The sequence below is a fragment of the Cryptomeria japonica genome, chromosome 11, assembly GCF_030272615.1.
Source record: "Cryptomeria japonica chromosome 11, Sugi_1.0, whole genome shotgun sequence".
Taxonomy (NCBI): domain Eukaryota; kingdom Viridiplantae; phylum Streptophyta; class Pinopsida; order Cupressales; family Cupressaceae; genus Cryptomeria; species Cryptomeria japonica.
Window position 1 is genome coordinate 458,994,154 of NC_081415.1, and position 18,698 is coordinate 459,012,851.

An 18,698-nucleotide genomic window follows, 5' to 3' on the forward strand; every position below is an offset into this window, starting at 1 on the left:
TGAGATTTCAACATGTTTAGGGGGAATAGCTCAAACAATGTCAAGAGAAAGTGGGCTCGCAACATCAAATGTGGGCACACTAAACTTAGATTGATTCATAGAGGCAATTTGCTGTTGTAAAGAAGAGACAGTTTGTGCAAGATTGTTAATGGTCGCTTTAGTCGAAGAGTTCATATTAGACGTGTTAGATTGTGATGGAGGTATTATGTTATTGAAAGAAGGAATTGATTGAGAGTAAGGTGGTGGGACACTATGATAGTTAGTCATAGGAGATGATTGGAAAGGAGGAACACTACAAGGAGGAATGGAAGGGTTAAATGAATTGCCTCCTTGCGTCATGTTCATTTGCGGAGATGAAATAGGAACACTCATTGAAGGATTGAATGAAGAAGTAGGATTGCCCCCATGACTGGTGATCATAGGTGGAATGTTTTGTATTGAAGTAGTCATTATGTTTGATGTAAAAGTAGGTATACTAGCAATAGAAGTTGTCAAAGGAATAGAATGATTGTCTTGAGTAGGAGGTTGTGTATAACCTAAAGTTTTGGCACAACTCTTCATAAGCATCACATTCAAATCCACAATGTGTGCAATACTACATAAAATATCAATTCCATTCTTATCACTTTGAACCATACGTTTTAGACCCTCAATTAATGAAAGAGCTTGACTATTAGGGTATTCTTGAGACATCCATTGCTGAAAATCATCAAATTGGTTATCCAATTTCGAAAGTTGTTCTACAAAAACCTCATGGAGAGCTTCTTCATCATTAAGAGGATTAGAGGAATTACCCATGTCCTTGTTAAAAAGGCCATTCAAATTAGGTTCCATCTCCTCAGTAATTAAACCTTGGAAAGACTTAATTCTAAGGCTTCGTCTAACGGGAATAGTGTAAGTAGGGCTTATTGTTGTAAAACTCATGCACTAAAGGGAGAGAGAAGATTTTGATTTTTAGAGGTAGCAAATTTCAATAAAATCAGTCAATCTCCTAGATTTAAGCTGTTAAATACAATCAGGACAATCTCCCAAAATTTCAGAAAAAATGTCAGGGACCATGGTGAACGGAGTGCACACGGTCCTCGCAACTTTTTTCAAAATTTTCAGGGATGAAAGATATGATGATTTTAAAGCTAATCTAAAAAAATTGAGTGATTTTACGACTTGTAGATAGGCCCAATTAAAGTTGCAATCTCAAAATTGAACCCTACCAAGATTGTTGAAAAATGCAAAATTTGAATTTTGAAAAAGAGAGGGAAACTGAAATTTTGAATTTTATGATTTTAGAGGGAATACTGAAAGCAATCCAGGCTTTGAAATTTAAAAATTGACTTGATTTCATGCAAAATTCAAATTTGAAAGTGGAAATCAAAGTTGCTGTAATTAAACACTTAATTTCAAAAGTCACAAACTGCAAGAATTTGAATAAAGCACTAAAATTTCGAATGAATGCCAACACACTTTTCAGATTTAGGACAGTAAGAAACACAATTTTTGAATGATTATAAGCCTTAATCCAAGAAATCACTAGACCAACTTTGACTTTAATTTTGAAAGTGTTATAATTGATCAAATCAACCAAGATTCTGGATTCTAGTAGAAAAATACAGTAAGATCTAGCTCCGGAAATTTCAGAAAAAATGTCGGGGACAATGGCGCTCGGGGTGCACACGGTCCTCACAACTTTTTTTGAAATTTTCAGGGATGAGAGATATTGTGATTTTGTTGTGGAATCCAAAGTTATAGCCGACTTGGAGGTGTTTTGATTAGTGAAATCGTCGGTTAAAGGTTGAATCAAGAGGGTTCTAAAAATTAGGGTTTTGACACTTAACCACTTAATTTTCAGAATTAAAGCACAAATATGAATTGACAATTTGCAATAGAAGGATAGATCTGAAACAAGCATTAACAATTAAACATTTCACAAGCTCAATTACTAAAAAGAAAATTTAGGGTTTTTTATGCAATTAACCTCTAAAATTTGCAAAAGATCAAACATGGAAATGTAATTAAGGAATCCAATTTTATAGATCTAACCATGAATAATCAGAATTAGGATGTTCACGTCAGGTTCACCAAAATGTAAAGTGGAAAATCGAACCCTAGGTGTTCCCCCACCCCACTCCAAGGAGAGAGAAAGGAGGTCACTAGGATTGACGGTTTTCACTTACGAGAGACTTTACATTCAAAAGAGGGGTTGAAACTCACAAGATCCAATCTCACATAATGTAAGACTGGATTCTAAATGAGTTTCAAGGGTTAAGACATCAAGGATACCCTCTTTTGTAAAGAATGTAGATAGAATGATTGAACTAGGAATGCATGTAAAGTAAGAAAGATTCGCTTGTAGATGGAGATAGGGACACGGGATGAAGCTACGGACCTGAAATTAGCAGTAAAATGTCAAGACGATGTTGTCCTACAAATTTGAGTGAAAGTTGACGGGACGATGGCACCCGGAGTGCACACGGTCCTCCGAAAAATCCGCGAAACGAAGGTGGATCTGTTCGTCTCTGCACAAGGATTCCAGATCTTCAATTATAGCTGCGTACCTGCAACCTACACATAGAAAAGAGAGGACGATTGGGGGGTTAGGGATTAGGGGTTTGCCTTTAGGTCAAACCCCAGTTTTGGAATTAACCAAGAAATGAGAATGTTGTAAATGTAAATGTTTGTAATGTAAACAAGTACTGATACCTTGTCGTAAGAATGTTTGTATTCTTACATGCAAAGGTGTAATGAATGTTGTATGTTATATGTTATAAGTGATCTCCTCTTCAATGGCTGAATCCTTATGTTTGAATGCAACACCTAGCCTTGAATGGAGACTTAGAATGCTCAATTGCTTGAAGGAATGTTTGAATGCTTGAATGTTTGAATGTTTGAATATCACTTCCGCCTCTTGCTCTTGCTTACTTCCTTCCTTCCTCCCTTTCTAGGAGAGGAAAAGTAGTTTATATACTTGTCAATTAGGGTTGAGAGACTGATTTTTCCAACCTTAGGCCGACCTAGAAGCACTGTTTTCCGAATTGCAAACTTAAAGACCCGATGCCCAACAAGAGACCAGGCCCAAAATAGGGCCATGGACTAGGGCGCTGGGCGCCATGGTCCTGAAGGACTAGGGCATTGGGTGCCATGGTACCACCTCCTGGGACAGTAGGGTGCAAGGAGGATCAGGCCAAGGTGTAGAAAGATGCAGTTTTTGATGTCGTAAACAGGTTTCGGGGTCTCCATTCAGGTTCAACATTGTGCTGCCATTGTGAAGACCCAAATGTGGTTGAAAATTGCAAGTGTCACAATTTTAGGACGCTACAACGAAGTACTGCAAATTCAGAGATAGATGACATACGTTATATCTAGATTATTCAATCAATGGATCATATAGGATCTAAATCCATAATACATCAAAATATGCACCGAAAGGTAAAATGATACCATAACCTGGTTCAATTAGTTTTCCTGCTAATCTACCCATCTATCATAGCCCATCCTAATGAATTATAAAATTTAATAATGAGGTCAACCATGGTCAACTAAGTTAGCCAGAGCTTGATCAGGGTGGGGCTCTACATCCTCCCCCCCTAGAGTTCGACTTTCTCCTGGAAGTCACATGACTAGGATATGAAATATAACATTTCCCACAATTTTACTAAACTACTCTAAATCTTATCTTTCCTACTAGAAAGATGCAATACTAAAATCATCCTACTTTCATAATAGCTTATTTCCTCCATAAGGTACTTATCTAGCATTTTTATTACATTTCCCTTCAGCCTCAAGTAAGTGTTTACAAATTCTATCTTACACATTCCTTACTTACTTTACATTAATGCACCATCCAAATCATATCAATACCACACATCAACTCCCATGTTCTAGGTTACACATATTAGTTTACTTATTAAATTTCTAGGAGTCATACTTTGTTAAGGATTTATTTAAAACATGTTTATCCCCCTGCAATTTTCATCCATTGCATGTTACTAAAGATAATTAACATCATAACTTACTTTAACCAAAGTGAATCTACTTATTTTACATCAAGGTGCCTCATAAGGGTGTTAATTACATATTTGTTAAACCACCCTAGGTGCATGATTTCTTTCTACATCATAAGGCAACAAGGTATATCCAAGTTTAAGTTCTTCCAATCTGCCCATAAATTTGGTAGTTTATCTACCCTTAGGGCTTACAATGTTTAGACTTCTAGGCACCTTGGTTTAAGTTACATAGGTTACATTAATTGCAAACCCAAATATTAAGGTATACAACAATCCCATTCTAAGGGAGTGATGAAAAATAATTATACTTAACTTAGATGCCATCCACGTAGTCATCTCCACACACATGCCAAATTAGTAGGTCTACAATTATCAACACTTTCACAATTCCTTCACACGTTTGTTATTAATTTTCTTGCTTAGATTAATCACAAGGACTTTTCATTTAAGAGGATATTCCTCCCATTATCTTAATTATATATAATACTTTTTATTTATTCCTTGTGCCTAATTTCACTCCTTGAGGTATTCTCCCTTGACATACTATCAGTGGTTCAACAAACATGATAGACATTACACAAATCACATCACTAGGGCTAGCTATATCAACATTCAAAATGACCACTTGACACTTTAAAAGATCAAAATAAAAGTTACCTTTGCCAAGTCCAATCAAAAGAAGAAAAATGTCGGCAATTAAAAAAGTTTTAAAATTAGCAACACGGCAAGCGCCATACCTCCAATGAAAAAAAGCATAAATTTAGTGGTCTCTCCATCATAAAAAAAATTATAAAAGAAAGTACTAGCCCCAAGGTCACAATATACTATTCAAAGAAAGTCAAAAACACTGTTGAATCAAAACTCAAAACAAGGTGACCATTTTAGCCACACTATAGGAAGTAACCACAACACATCACCCAAGATCACGCTTCTTGAGTGCGTTAGGAAGTGCTTATATTAGACTCTTAAGGTTTTTAGATTGTTTATATCCCTTTATTATTACAAAATATCTTATACACAAGAGATTGCAATCATTTTATAGATCATGTTCCATTTAATCTTCACATGTTTACTAATACAAGCAACACTTTCTGATATAATCCGCTATCCATTTAGGGTTATTAACATCCATAATTATATTCTAACAGCTGATTGTACTAATTCTACCATTCTTCGTCAATTCTTCTAGGTTTTCCATTAAATATCTTAATATGTTAATTCTTGGCTCAATGATACGTGGTAACTCATGCATCGACAATTTTATGTCTCTCTTACTAGTGGGGTTGATAGTTGGGTACAAAAGTGATACTTCTATACTTAGAACCACTTAGGATTCATATAATGCAATCATATAATTTTACTAGGGACTTCATCTGTTCTCTTAGCACCTTTTGCTAGCTCTTTGTATTTTCATTTCTAATCATCCATTTTTTCTCCTCAAGTAGGAGCATGTTGCCATATTACTAACACTTATGGTTAAGAAAAATTAAGGGTGGAATAAAAACACTTGACAACTAATTCCTACTCCCTACACACTATGACTATTTCAAATGATGCGAAGAGTTGACTTATTCTCTCCTACTCCACTTATGCAACTATGAAAACAAGGGGGTGTGCACTCGAGAAGTGACCAACATAGAAACCAACACCCACCTTTTAATTTAAATTTTAAAAGAAATTATCTCTTTCCATATTACTTATTTTATATTTACTTGCTAGCCGATTTCGGCATATCACAAGTTTTGACTATCTTCAATCCAAATTAACCACCTTATCATCATAATATCAAGTTACCCAATTACAACATAACATAAAGGTGTCCAATAATTATCAATATCTTAAGACTCCCATAATTTCCAAGTTCTCCCTTAGCTAACCCCATAATTTGGATCCTTATCATCATTCTCAATAAACATTTTACACTGCCAACTAATTTTCATTAAAACTTTGGTATTATAATATTGTTTATGTTATCCTTCCATAAGCCTTATCCAATTGCATGTTGTCCCATCCACACTTAATTTTATGCATACTTCCACACTTGAGTGCCATAATTTTTTTTTTTACAAACCTACTTTGGTTGCCAAGTAGTTAAATTGTGTTCCATACTGCCTTGTATCTAGCTACTACTCATGATTGGGTTGCACTTTTCTCCTTAGGTTCTGAACGGATATAAGTTAATCCCTCCTTGATTATTAGATCATGATTGTTCTACACTCTTTGCAATTTTAATATGCATTTTGCATGGTTCCCAAATCATCTATACCCTTTTCACCATTTACTTAGTCCTTTCAAAATTATCTTCCCATAAAGGAACTAGTTTTTGATAATCCAATGATGAACGGATAGTACCAAACCAGTACTGAGAGGGGGGGGTGAATCAGTATAGACAAAAACACAATCCTAAACTGGTTTTTCAGCAGACACTGTGCTTTGATAGACAGATAGTAACATCGGTCTTAATTAGAGTACAACTGACAAAACCCAGAATAATTGAGACAAGCATAAACCGATTGACACTTATCTTTTCATACAATCTAATACTTCATTTCCATTTCACCCTAGTGCATGTATAGGTAATCTATCATCAAAGATATATAAACAACTAGATTAACATGATTTACCTTCAGACACAAATCACTTAAACCATCACATGAATAACACCACACATGACACACAAATTTTTCACGTGGAAACCCAATTGGGAAAAACCACGATGGGGATGAATACCCACAAGGATTTTTTGAACTCTTTAGAAGTCCACTCTATTAGGAGCCTTGTCTGGTTAAAGACTGATACAATAGGCTCTGTTAGGAACCAATCCTATTAGGGATCACCTGGTTAAGGGATGGATAGAATACCCAATTAAGGGTTACACCCTGTTAAAGGTTACCTTGTTAGAGGATTTCAAGAACTCAATGGTTTTGAGTCACCCTATTAAAGGATTTACAATAAGTCAGTTAAAGCTACCCTATTAAGGGATTTTCCAACTATTGAAGTGGTTAGAGATCAATAGGTATTACAATGATCTAGTAACAACACTCAATGCCAATGCAGATTTGCTTTAGCTACTCTTCACTTTTTGCACTCACACTCTGTAGGTATCACTTATCTCTTTTGGTTTGGCAAGAATCACGTATCTCTTCACTTGGATACTCACACACAACTTTTGCCAACAACCTCAGAAAGAAACACAACATCAACCTTATAGGAAACAGATAGGTCGGTAGCATAAACCCTAAACCCTAAACCTATTAGGTTGAGCAATTCAAATGGTTCAATCTTGACCATTGAGCACATTGCATTAAATGCAACAGTCTTGAACCAATCTCAAGACATTCTCCATCATTCATTTTCCATCGATTTCATGGTGGCTGATAACCCATCACGCGCTATCATTGTTTATAGACTTCACACATTCCTGAGGTAGATAGGGACAATCTCCTTCATGCAAGATCCTTCATGCACACAAGGTTGTCATGGCAACACAGTCTGTTCTTTGTTAAAATGCTAACTCATCACACAAAGTCATCGATTGAGTCACACAAGCTTGAATTTTATCAATTGGAAACCCTGAGACTACCAACCGGTAGGCATACAAAGCTTTCATGTACTAGTTCCCATATCAACATGTCGGTTCACTTTGAAAAGATATACCAGTTCACAATGTTATACCGGTTCTCACATATACCAGTTCTCCCTTCTTCAGCATATTGACATCAATGACAACATACAATGTCATCATGTCCTCATACTGGTTCACATAATGCCAACAATCTCCCCCTTTGGCATTGATGGCAATTTACAAAGATATCTCTCCACTTCACATCTTCTCCCCCAATTTCTATAGATATCTTCTCTGCTTCACTTCTTCTCCCCCTTTGACAACAATGCCAAAGCGGAGGCACAAGCTTCCTTGTTGCATTATGCTGCTTCCCCTAAGGAGTAGCATCCTTCAACACATCAATCCTAACTGATGTGGAGCATATACCTTTAGTTTACTTCTTGAAGGGGCAGGACCCCTAATTCACCTCTTAAGTACATAAATGTAGCCTTTGGGAGAGGCTTGGTGAATATGTCTGCTTACTGGAAACATGTTCCAATGCAATCTCTTTATTCTGAACCTTTTCCCTTAAGAAATGATACTTAAGCTCAAAGTGCTTGGTTCTAGAATGTAAAATTGGATTCTTGGAAATGTTAATTGCCCTAGTATTGTCACAAAATATACTTACCGGTTCAGATATAGGAACTTTAAAGCCATTTAATACATGCTTCATCCTAATTGTCTGAGTGCAATTCATGAAAGCTGCAACATACTGTGCTTCTATTGTAGACTGAGATACAACTCTACTTCTTACTCATCCATGAGACCAGTCTACCACCGAGAAAGAATGCACCACTAGTTGTGCTCTTCCGGTCATCCACATTACCTGCCCAATCAACATCTATGAATACTTTCAAGTTGAAGTCCTTGCCATATGGATACCACAATCCATAATCAATAGTTCCCTTCAGATAACTAAGAATCTGCTTGACTGCAACCAAGTGGGATTCTCTTGGACTTTTATGGAACCTTGCACTAATGTCAACTACATGTGCAATATCTAGTCTCCAATGCACTACATAATGCAACTTACCAATCATTGATCGGTATTCCTTGTCATCAACCAATGTTGAGTCATCTTCTTTGGATAGTTTACAACCGGTCACCATCGGTGTACCAACTAGTTTGCTATCTTCCATGCCAAAGGTCTTTAACACCTCTTTGACATACTTGGACTGAGTGATAAAGATTCCATCTTTCATCTATTGAATCTGTAGTCCAATGAAGAACTTAATCTCCCCTATGAATGACATCTCAAACTCTTTCTTCATCTCATCTACAAACTCATGACTCATCTTGTCATCTCCACCAAAGATAATGTCATCAATAAATACCTCACAGATCAGGATCTGATCTCCTTTAGACTTTAGGTAGATATTGCTATCTTTGCTTATTCTCTCAAATCCAATCTTCACAAGATGGGAGTGGAGACGTTCATACCATGCTCTAGGTGCCTGATTTAGACCATATAAAGCTTTATGTAGCTTACACACCATATCACTATCTTCAGATAGGGAAAACCCATCAGGTTGCTCTATATACACCTCCTCTTCAAGTACACCATTTACGAATGCAGATTTTACATCCATTTGATATACTTTGAATCCTTTAAAAGCTGCATATGCAAGAAGCATATGAACTCCTTCCAATTTGGCTATAGGAGTAAAGGTTTCTCCATAGTCTTCTCCTTCTTCTTGGGCATATCCTTTACACACTAGTCTAGCTTTGTTTCTAATCACTGTGCCATCCTTATTTAGCTTATTTCTAAAAACCCATTTGGTACCAATGACATTTTTATGCTCCAGTTTGGGTACCAAAGACCATGTACTATTTCTCTCTATCTGGTCAAGTTCCTCTTCCATTGCCTTGAACCAGTCTTCATCTTTATGTGTCTCTTTGAATGATTTAGGCTCAAATTCAGAGATCATACATGAGTTTTCTCTGACCTTTCTTCTTGTAAGGATTCCTGCATCCTTATCTCCTATGATCTACTTAGGATCAAGATTTAGCTTGACATACCAAGGAATGGTCTTGATAGATTCCTCTTGCTTTTCTTCTTCATCCTCATCTCCATTAGTATCAGCATCTACATATACCAGCGTAGGAACACTGTTACTGGTACTTGGTTGACTGGCAACCAGTTCCTAGAAGGTTACAACCGGTTCATTTACCACTTGCTTACTATCAGTTTCCTCTATTTTCTCAGAGGTTTCATCAACTCTTCAATTGATGCTTTCCATAATCCTCTGAGTCCTATTATTGAAGCACTTGAGAGCTTTGCTCTTGGTGGAATACCCTAGGAATATTCCCTCATCACATTTTGCATCAAATTTGCTCTAGTGTTTGCTCCTTTTGATGTAACATTTGCTACCAAACACTCTAAAGTAGCTAACCACAGGTGTCTTACTAGTCCAATACTCATAAGGATTTTTATCCTTACCCTTTTTGATGAGTACTTGGTTCATTGTGTAGACTGCAATGCTCACTGCTTCTCTCCAAAAGGTGTGAGCTACCTTTCCTTGAATCAACTTAGTTCTAGCTGCTTCAACCATAGTCCGGTTATTCCTCTCTGCTAGGACATTCTGTTGTGGAGTCCGAGGGGTAGACAGTTGCCTCTTGATGCCATGTTCTTTATAGTACTTGTTGAATTCATCAGAAGTGAATTCCCCTCCTTGATTAGTTCTCAGGCACTTGATCCTTTTACTACTTTCCTTCTCCACTAATGCTCTGAAAGCTTTGAACTTTACAAAAGCTTCAGACTTATCTTTCAAGAATGTGACCCACATCATTCTTGAGTAGTCATCAGTGAGAATCATAAAGTACCTATCACCCTGCACACTCCTGGTTTTCATAGGACCACAAAAATTAGTATGCACAAGATCAAGCAAATTGTTAGTAGTGAAAGGTTTACCTTTAAAGGTTGAGGAAGACATTTTCCCTAGTTGACACTCTCTGCACAAGGTATTTTCCAGTTTTCTCAGCATCGGCAACCCTCTAACTGCCTTGATCTTACTTGCCTTCATAATGTTATGAAGGTTTACATGGCAGAGTCTCATATGCCATATCCAGCTATCATCAAATTTAGCCATAAGACATGTACTTATATTTGCATTCAACTGAAATAGGTTACCTTTGGTCTGCATGTCGGTAGCCACCAATTCACCCTTCTTTCCTTTGATTCTACACACTCCATTCTTGAATTCTAGAGTGAGACCACTATCATTCAGCTGGGCAACACTCAGAAGGTTGTGTCTTAGACCATCAACCCAATACACATTGTCAACACTACTCTTCCTTTGACCATACATGGTGCATCAATACCAAAGCGAACCACACCATCATCATACTCTTCCAAGGATAGAAACTTGCTCCGATCACCAGTCATATGGTGAGAACAACCACTGTCAATAATCCACTCATTGGAATTATCAAAGCAAGAGACAAGAGCCTTCTTGTCTGCCACATCTTCCTTGATAGCAACAAACACAATATCTTCATTTTCTTCATTTTCTGACTCCTCATCTGTGACACCTTCATCAACTGCCACAGAATAGTTTCTCCGGTTTCCTCCTTTAAATTTCTTGAACCTTTCTGGTTTGTCCTTGTTGTCACCATTAGGACAATTTACAGCAATATGTCCTATCCGGTTACAAGAAAAGCATTTCAAAGGGAGCTTACCTCTGTATTTACCAGTTCCTTTGGAAGTTTCCTAGCAAGAAGAGCTTCAAATGCTATTAGAATCTCCTCATCATCCATTTCTCTGCTCTGTCTTGGTTCACCACTAGTGCTAGCTTCTTTTCCTTTTCTAGATGGTACATTAGAAGCTTTAAAAGTTGATTTAGTCTTTTGAACACTGCCATCAAAACTATTTAGCTCATAGGCTATCAACTTTGCAATGATGGAGTCTAAGGATACCTTAGTCTTGTCTATTGATCTCAACTCCTGAATAGCAGCAACCCTTATTGCATAGACCAATAATAAGGATCTCAAGACTTTGCTTACCATGGTGGAATCTTCCATTTCACCACCTCCACTCTTGATATCTCTGACAACAGTTTTGATTCTTATTCCATACTGTTGAATGGTCTCACCTTCAACCATCTGCATGTCTTCAAACTTCCCTTTAAGGGTTTCTTCCTTAGCTTGTTTTACATGCTTATCACTGCCATAGATATTTTCAAGAGTATCCCATACTTCTTTGGGATTTACTTTATCTTGGACATCAATAAACTCAATGTCAGATAAACTGCTAATTAGGGCTTACATGACTTGCCTATTCTCCTACATCTCTCTCTTTTGGTCATCGGTGAGAGTACCGGTAGGGGCAACATAAGCATTCTCAACATAGCTCTAGTGTTGAGCACCCATGCTTCTGATGTATATCTTCATTCTGTCTTTCCATATACTGAAATTATCTCTATTGAACTTTGGACCTTCCCTCTTCATCATTAGACTGAGATCTTTTCCTCAAGCATTTAAGATTATAACATAAAGGACCTAGAGGATGCTCTGATACCAATTGATAACTCAATGATGAACGGATAGTACCAAATCGGTACTGAGAGGGGGGGGTGAATTAGTACAGACAAAAACACTATCCTAAACTAGTTTGTCAATAGACATTGTGCTTTGACAGACAGATAGTAACACCAGTCTTAATCAGAGTACAACTGATAAAACCCAGAATAATTGAGACAAGCATAAACTAGTTGACACTTATCTTTTCATACAATCTAATACTTCATTTCCATTTCACCCTAGTGCATGAACAAGTAAGCTATCATCAAAGATATATAAACAGCTAGATTAACATGATTTACCTTCAGACACAAATCACTTAAACCATCACATGAATAACACCACACATGACACACAGATTTTTCATGTGGAAACCCAACTAAGAAAAACCACAGTGGGGATGAATACCCACAAGCTTTTTTTGAGCTCTTTAGAAGTCCACTCTATTAGGATCCTTGTTCGATTAAAGACTGATACAATAGGTTCTATTAGGAACCGATCCTGCTAGGGATCACCCAGTTAAGGGATGGCTAGAATACCCAGTTAAGGGTTAAACCCTTTTAAAGGTTACCTTGTTAGAGGATTTCAAGAACTCAATGGTTTTGAGTCACCCTGTTAAATGATTTATAGTAAGCTGGTTAAAGCTACCCTGTTAAGGGATTTCCCAACTATTGAAGTGGTTAGAGATCAACAGGTATTACAATGATCTGGTAACAACACTCAATTCCAATGCAGATCCGCTTTAGCTCCTCTTCACCTTCTGCACTCACACTTTGCAGGTATCACTTCTCTCTTTTGGTCTAGAAAGAATCATGTATCTCTTCACTTGGATACTCACACATAACTTTTTTCAACAACCTCAGAAAGAAACACAACATTGATCTTATAAGAAACAGATAGGTCAGTAGCATAAACCCTAAACCCTAAACCTATTAGGTTGAGCAATTCAAATGGTTCAATCCTAATCGTTGAGCACATTGCATTAAATGCAACAGTCTTGAACCAATCTCAAGATGTTCTCCATCATTTGTTTTCCACCGATTTCATGGCGGCTAGTAACCCATCACACATTATCACCGTTTACAGACTTCACACATTCCTAAGGTAGATAGGGACAATCTCCTTCATGCAAAATCCTTCACGTGCACAAGGCTATCATGGCAATAGGATCTATTCTTTGTTACAATGCTAACTCATCACACAAAGTCATCGATTGAGTCACACAAGCTTGAAGCTTATCAACTAGAAACCCTGAGACTACCAACCAGTAGTGATACAAAGCTTTCATGTACCGGTTCCCATATCAACATGTCGGTTCACCTTGAAAAGACACACCACTTCACTTTGGCACATATACCAGTTCATAATGTTATACCAGTTCTCACATATACCAGTTCTCCCTTCTTCAACATATTGACATCAATGTCATCATGTCCTCATACTGGTTCACATAATGCCAACAGTTGTGACTATACTTTGCTTGTTTCCCAATTATCTAACTTACGGAAGAACTCAGGGTTTATTGCAATTACATGTTTTAACCCAATAGGTTCATGTCTCCTTTCTTCTTATCTTAATTCATCTATACTATTACTAGGGTTCACTTATCAAGGAGATTGTCATTCACCATTTCAGCCCTTATCTTCAAGGTTATCCAACACTAGCTTCTTGCATTGGTACGAGAATTCCCTAACAATGTTCTTAATAAGAAACCTAGCATGACCACATGCTTAAGGTACCTATTCATTAGGATAGGTTAATGCTTCTTTCCAAGATTTGCAAGAGTACCTCTTAACTCTTCTTCATTGGTGCCTAAAATGATGGTCCTTGTTCTCGAACCACCGTAATTTTGCATAGCTTAAAAATTTAACTTGAGATGTTTCTATCTCAATTATCTTGTTTATTGCGCCTTCATCTCATGTCTATCTATCTTGCTTGACTTGCCACGTCACAAATCATATCCCGACGAATGGTATTGTCTTAGTTACCATTAGAGGTATTCAATTGAAGAATTAACTCCTCATACTTGATTTGATTGGGGAAATTGTTGCATTTAGGTTCCAATCAAATGGAAACCTCATATGTACTAATGATCTAATAAAAAATATTTTCATATATAAATATATATATATATATATATATATATATATATATATATATATATATATATATATATATATATATATATATATATATATATATATATATTTTCATAGCCTTTAGGGTCTCATTATGCCATAACCATTATGACTAATAAGTTTCAAATTTCAGGGCTTTTGGTGACCCTTGGAACCCCTTGAATTGATATATGTTGACCCTTTGGTTTTTAAAAAAATAATAATTTTCACTTATGTTTCACTTTGTTATTTCAAGAGTTTCCACCTAGGTGTTATACTCCGAAGTCGTAGTTCGGTTCAACTAAGTTATGAATGTAGCCCATGTTCACCAGTGTATGAACCTAGGGCTCTAATACCAAAATGTCATGCCCAAACTTTTGGGCAAAAATGGAGCAACAAGTTTTTTTATTTTTTTAAACAACATAAATACATTAAATAATCTACATTTAAAATGGAATAAATAAGTTTTGTCTTAACTAAGGGTTAACTCAATATTAAAGAATGGTTTACTAAAGTTGATTTAATTGACTAAATCAATATGGCGACAATAATTAGAGAAGACTAATTATTCCCTGACAAGGGTCATCACAACTTAATTAATTAATTAAACTAAGTTAATTTAATTCCTCTAATTAAAAATTTCAGCCAAAATAAATCAAGAGATATTAACTATCTCAACAGTATTTAAGATACTCGAGGCAAAATAAAATAATGTTAATTCATATTAAAATAATTAATTGGACATACGCAATTACACTTTTAAATATGACTAATAAAGCTAAGAAAATCAATATAATATTAGATTAATAAATTCATTTTATATTAAAGTCAAATTTTAAGACCCCTTAGACATTTAAATTCAACTGTTTAAATAATCGGCCAATAATGACCTCATAGGCTAAAATTCTACATTAAACAATTGAAGATGGAAAAAGCCATCAAGGTGGATTAGTGGTGGTTAGCATACAAATCAAACACTAAAAGCATAAGAACATGAAACATGCATAAGACCACATAAAAATATGAAAATAATGTTTTTTACCTTGCTATCTTTTCCTCTCCCTCGGATTGATCTTGATGAAGTGAAGGCGCCCTTTGATGATGCTCCACTTGATGTGTTCCTTTGATTGCTTGATGTGGAATGCTCTCCTTTGCTCAACAAGGTAAGTTGATTATTGGATTGGATTTGAGTTATGGATAGGAGGATTTGGATTAGAAGATTAGAGAGAGAAGAGGAGAAAAGGGCATCATAACAATGCATGAGAAGTGGATCTTCTCTTGTGAGGATAATATACTCCAATTTATAGATTGGAGGAGGCCAATGGAGGGCCAAGATTGATTTGATTATGAAGGGTCAAGATTGATTTGAGATAGAAGGCATGGATCAAGGGTGCCTTGGGAAAATAAACAGGAATATAAAATTCCTTTGGAAAAAGGGGGGAGAAATTTGAATTTCAAACTTGAGGAATTAAAAATTCCAAAATAAGGATGCATTGAGGGATTCAAAGATATTTGAATTTCTTTGAGAGATTCAAAGTTTGATGTGACATGAGTGGGAATTAAAAATTGGAGAATAATGATAAGCATGATTATGAGAGATTCTAGAAGAATTAATTAGACTAAGTGGGATTAGGAAAAGTGATTTGTAGGAATCACATGACTAGGTTAATTAATTAAAATTAATTAACTGAGTGGGTTTAGAGGAAATAATTATTGAGAGGACTTTAGAAGGATAGGGGAATAATTAATTTATTTGATAAATTAATTATTGGACAATAGTGACAGGATTAATTAAATTAGATTTAATTGATTCTGAGAGGAATAAGGATAATTAAAGTCAATTAACTATGTTGATAGGCTTCAATTAATTAAATATTAATTTTAGGTATCTACAACAATTAGTAAATTTTATTTAATAAAATTCCCCAAAGGAATTTTAACCCAAACATTCATATTTATTTAAATATGAAAAATAATTAAAAATTCTCATTAATAAACCTTGTTCATGAAATTAAATCACTTATAACAATAATATTGCTATATAAATAATAATCTCCGATTTCAATTAAACCTTGTTAATAAAAGACTATATTAAGAATCAATTTTACCCTAGTCAATATTAGGGGTTAATTGATCCTACATATAGACTATAGATAATTAGGGGGGGGGGGAATTCTTTTTCAAATTTTAAAATGAATTCCCCCTCATTTCATTTTAATATTATTTAATTAAAAACTCTAACTAGGGTTGATCTATTCTTCTTTATACCCTAACCCCATTCTTTTTATTTCTTAATTATCTTTTATTCTTATCAAGCTAACCCTAACCTGAAATTGGGTTAGGGTTGCTTGTTCCACATTCTTCCTCTCTTTTTTTTTCTTGTGTGTGCAGGTGAAAGAGGGAGAACTAGGGCCAAAATCCTCGTGGAGGCCGAAGGGTTCATGAAGGAGGGATTGAAGAAAGCCGAAGGAGGAAGGGCACGGGTGGCCTAACTGTGGCTCACCACAGTTGCAGCCATGGCCGTCCACTGTGGTTAACCATAGTGGCGGCCACAATCACCCACTGCGGTTTAACCGTAGTGGTGGCCACAGCCGTTCACAGCGGCTTAACCCGCAGTGGAAGCTACAACCATTCACTATGGCTATAATCATTCACTGTGGCTTAACCCGTAGTGGCGGTCGCAATCGTTCACTACGGCTTAACCCGTAGTGGCGGCCGCAAGCCGTCCACTATAGCTTAATCCGTAGTGGTGGTTAAGCCAACCATTGCGGCTTAATCCAGAGTGGCGGCTGAGCCAACCACTGCAACTTAATCCGTAGTGGCAGCTACTTTGCAAAAGGTATCCCAAAAAAAACTTCCTTATTTTTTTTTATTTTATTAATATTTTTTTTATTTTTTTATTTTATAAAAATAGGTATATATATATATATATATCATATATATAAATATATATCATGATATATGTAAATATATATTTATATATGTCATGATATATATATATATGCCATAAATAGAAAATACAATTATATAGAAAACACAGTTATACAGAAAATACAGTTATAGCATAAAGTTCATTAATAGAATGTATATTTTTTGATATGAGATGCAACATATGAATTTATCCAGGTTTTTTTTAATGTATCCAATATATATATATATATATATATATATATATATATATATATATATATATATATATATATATATATATATATATATATATATATATATATATATATATATATATATATATATATATATATATATATATATGTTCTGATTAATTAATAAACAAGTTTTCAGGACCCGAAACCTTTACAACATAGATATAGAAAAAGCACATGTGCATCTTTATTACAACAACCTACAGATTAATCATTTAACTAAGAAGAACCAACATATTAGATGTGTAGTTTAGAACATTAGACATACATCTTAGCAAGGTATGTTAAATAATAGAATAGAGAAAATTTGTTTTCCCTTTTTATTTTATAACAATAACATATAGTTGCCCTTTTTATTTAAATTACTCTATACTTAGATTTATTTTCTTTCTTCTTTACATGCATTTACAAAATAGAAAATATGACAGTGAAATTTTATTTACAACTGCAACTAATTATTTCATAATCCACTAAAACAGTAAGATAAAATGTAGTATTAACTCTAAGATATCTATTTATTTTTCCTTTGTATCTGAACTATTGACTTAATCAAATATTTCATTTTTATATTAAAGTGACTACTTTATTAACATTTAACTTTGCATTCCTTTTTCAATAACACATAGAAATAGAAAATAATTTCATTCCTTTCTGCATTAAATAATTAAAATAGAATAAAATATCATTTTCCAATCTTTTTTCAGCAACTATATCAATACAGAAAAAATCCAAAAATGCATTCATCTCATTTAAAGGATAAATACTTCAAGTTAAAATACAATGCCTTTTATTTATATTTCATGGCAACTAAACAATTAGTCAAATAATTACATTTCTTTTTCTGCAACTTAAATACAACAAGAAACTCTTTTTCTTTTCTGCAACTAAAATACAGTAGGAAATTCTTTTTTTTTTCTACAACTAAATTATAATAATAAACTCCTTTTCTTTTTTGCAACTAAAATATAATAAAACCAAAGGATCATCTCAAGTTTTTTCTCCAATCTTTTCCCAAACAAAACCTGCAATAAAAAACTTGAAGGTTGTGACCATGGAGGCTCACCTCCCAACCTAGGCTTACTAGAAGCCACCCTCGAGCTAGGAGAATCAAGGCTAGATGGGAAACACACATTCAAACACATATAAGAAAAAAACTCATAACAACAAAAGACACTCCCAACCCAAGGATAAACAACATCACATATGTGACTTTTCAAATGGGGTGAAGGTGGACTAAGTACCTTGAGGAGAATTTTGCAAGTAGAGAACATAATGCCATAACAAGGCTACAAAT